Source organism: Chinchilla lanigera, unplaced genomic scaffold (genome assembly GCF_000276665.1).
Source record: "Chinchilla lanigera isolate Chin_1 unplaced genomic scaffold, ChiLan1.0 scaffold00015, whole genome shotgun sequence".
Classification (NCBI taxonomy): domain Eukaryota; kingdom Metazoa; phylum Chordata; class Mammalia; order Rodentia; family Chinchillidae; genus Chinchilla; species Chinchilla lanigera.
The window spans coordinates 2,082,108-2,085,769 of NW_004955416.1; the positions used below are offsets into that span (position 1 = coordinate 2,082,108).

The following is a 3,662-nucleotide window of genomic DNA, read 5'->3' on the forward strand; positions in this document are numbered from 1 at the left end:
AATTAATGATATGCTTTCAAGTGGTTAAGATAGCAAATTTTCTGTTACATATGTATATATATATATTTTACTCAATTCCAAAAAAGAATTGGTAAATAAGATCTCAGATAAAAGAAAACTAGCCCCGAGAGAGGCCAATAATCAATTTTAAGCCCAAGGATTTAGCCTGGCAAAGTCTTAATTAAAATACATAACTTTACAACTTTGATTTTGACAAATAATAGCCTATATGGAAACAAGATTGCTCTCCAAACAACTGAAAGGAAATGATGATCAGTGTCATTTCACTTGAAGTGGGGAAAAGATGTTACTAGGACTCAGGAGATGTTGCTGTAGGGTGCCGTGCACATGTAGGTAACAAACTGGAGAATAATTATAGCCTCCCCCAAACATCTCATGGATCAACCACAGAAAAAGAATGATAGGCTGGCACAAGTGGACTGACTTATTGTGGCATTTTTTGAGTGATATGTGGCTGTGGTGTGATATTAGTACTGGAAAGGATTCTCAGGGTCATTTTTTCATCCTTTTGACTTGAAGCAGGACAGCAAATAAGTCATCTCAAGCTGAGAACTTATACTTTTTCTGACAGCTTCCAAAATAGATCCCCTGGATGTCTAATCCACATCTCATAGACAAGAATTTAAATTGCTCTTTTTGTCCTGCCTAATTAGAAGTGGATAGGAAATCACCATCATCTTCTTGTTGTCTTCTGAGTTTTGCATCTGTCTTTCACAACCCAAAGTCTAGAAATGCATCAAGTGTTCCAGGCAGGAGGTAGGTGAGGGCCCTTGCTTCTCCTTCACATTTGGGTTCAGGAAGGAAATCAGAGGGAAGATATTTATTAGGGAAATGAGGGAAAAGGTCTAGGAATGGATGTGGGAGGAGCTAGGCAAGGCCTGGAAGCAAGAGTCAGAGGAACAGAGTGTCACTAATGTGCTTTGTGGCTGCCCTGATGTGGAGTGTGAGCACGTCTAATGTAGGCAAACGCAAGAAGCCACACCCATCTAAATGACAGAGTAGGTCATAAGGGAGGAGCCCAGGAAGGGATCAAAGAAAGCCCCGCCCTAGCAGCCTCGTGGACACAGCCATGCATTGTGGAGCACTGGAGCCACTGCTAATCAACAGGGCCAAAGGGAGAGAAGACTGATGACTCAAAGGCCAGCAAAGGCAAACAAAGACCATCTGGCACCCACTACACATCTCTGCTTCTGCCCATGTCTTTCGTGGCCCCCTGACCCTCCAAGAATAACAGCTGCTGATTCACTCCCATCTTCCAAATCTCACATGTTCCTCCTGTGACCAGCTCTGCCTGTGAACCATATATAGTTACCAGCACAGTCAATTTGAAAATCATAATGTAGTATAAGCTATCACAGTTCTGTATCTTCTAATTAATGTGTAGATTTAAGCTTAAATAAAAACATCAGAAGTGTTCCTTAAATCTAATACAGCATGCTCTTGCTCACTCTATTCTTGCCCTGTTAAGGTGGATAAAAGATTGATTGTTGATTTTTAAAAGTCAGTATTTCACGTTCTCCCTCCTGACCCTGTTTCCTTCATAACTGATGGTAGAAAAGACAGCACTTTGTTACTCCTGTCACATCAGGCTGACTCACAAGACTGTCATCCCGCATTTCCCGTGCAATTGGAGAGCATTATCTATCAGCAAATTGAGTAGTTTCTAAATTGACTGTCTTCACTCAGTGTCTAAAATCTAGAAGTAGAGTTTTATTTGCCATGATAAAAGTTTGCAAACAACCAAAATATCCACCATTAGAAAAGTGGTTAAATAAGTTATGAAACAAACATGTAGTGGAATACTGTATAGTCTTCAGGGGAAAAGTGAGACCTAGCACTTACTATGGAGCCACAACATCTTATTTTGTTAAGTGAAAAAAGCAATGTGAGAATATTATATGTGGCTCCATTAAGCAAAGGGATGAATTTTGCCTCCAAAGAAAGTGACTGGAAAGGGAATCACTTAGGATAAAGAATATACCATGTTTCAATTTTGTGCCATATGTTTGTATTGCTTACCAGGTGACAGATAGAGAGATAGATAGATAGATAAACAGAAAGAGACCCACAGTTGTCTGCCTTGTGATATAATGTGATCTGTCATATGAAAGCCCCAAACCCTTGTTTTTAGTATCAATGACGCCCAGAAGAAAGAGTATTATAATAAACTATATCATAATTAGAACAATAAATTCTCATATCAGATCAGTATACCAAAGTGTAAACATATAAAAAAGACATATGCAAAATATCTTACTTCCTCTGCCCTAATTTTGTTCTTCATTCTATCCAATATTTTACTGAGTGTTTATATATTTGTCACATGAACTTAAAGGTGGATGAAAATTACGAACTTAAAGGTGGATGAAAATTACGTTATAAATGGTTTTTCTCTGATACACCTTCTATTCCAAACCTCGGAAAGAAGTCCCCTCTTCTGATTATCAGAATCAGTTATTACAGGAGGGAGAATGTTATTACTAATCTAGGTCAGTTAAGAGGCTTATTCTGCCCCCTCTACTTTTCCTCGACCACCTGCTACAGGGGGATTGGATTTGCTGTGTTTTCTCTTTGTATTTTATTTCCTCTGTCTAAATTACATTTTCCTCTTTTATTCTGCCCAGATGTTTCACAGGTGCTTAACTTCTGAGCTCCTCACTAAAAAGCCACATGTTCTTTCTCATCTGTAAGTGTCTATGGATAGGAAGCAAACTGCATTTTGCATGAGGTCCTACCCGTGTACTATACAGATCACAGCTTCAAAAAGAGTACATCAGTATGAGCTTGAGGTTGGTACTGACTTTCTTGGAGTGGGGACTTCTCCCTTACATGAGCCCTGGTTCACCCTCTGCATTGCCTCCTGATCCTTTATTAGCTAATGTTCATATCCAAAACACTTCACAGTGATCATTATGGAAGAGATGTGGAACACAATCACATAAACAGGACTTTCTGCTCTAACCTTGTACTACCTTCACTGTCTCCTGATTAATATGCAGAACTAAAGGCACTGAAAATTATTACATTGGCATCTTTTTAAATGATCTTTTTATAGATTCCTTTCATTCAATCCTGCCCTTGCATTTTCTTCCTTTTCATTGGCTCATCCATGTGCAAAAGAACATTCATGTCTTTTTTTTCAATACTGAGAATTAAACTCAAAGCCTTCACACTGAGCTGCACTCCTGTCCCTTTTTTATTTTTTATGTTGAGATAGAGTCTTGCTAAATCACTAAGTAGCTCAGGCTAGGCTTGAACATGTGAGCTTCCTGCCTTAACCCCCCAGAATGCTGAGATTAAAGATGTATGCCACCATGCCTCACAACGTTCATTGTTCATAAAACTGCTGGCTGTACTACCAACACTGTACAACTCTCTCAATTTTAGGATGAAGATCAGCACCTGGAGGTGAGGGCTATGCTAACAAATCCATGTAGCTGGATCTCTAGCTCTCAATTCAGCCTATAGTTTCCTATTGTTCTTGTACAGCATGAGAATCTGACTTATTACAGCTGTTTCCCATTAGAAATGGTTCATTTAGAGGACACCAAGGAATAGAGGAGATTGGTGCTTTGAACACCAGCATTAGTGTGTTGGTGTGGGGCTTATTTTACAAGGGGAACAATATAATACAGGACACA

At 39.2% G+C, this 3,662-nt stretch overlaps 1 long non-coding RNA gene across 1 annotated transcript in view; it reads left to right on the plus strand.

Moving 5' to 3' along the window:
- Window positions 1-2,659: 2,659 nt before the first annotated feature.
- LOC106148126 overlaps window positions 2,660-3,662 on the plus strand; it is a 4,706-nt gene continuing 3,703 nt past the window's right edge. Inside the window, exon 1 of the long non-coding RNA XR_001233290.1 lies at window positions 2,660-2,810. This is a non-coding gene — a long non-coding RNA (uncharacterized LOC106148126). The remainder of the gene's footprint in view (window positions 2,811-3,662) is intronic.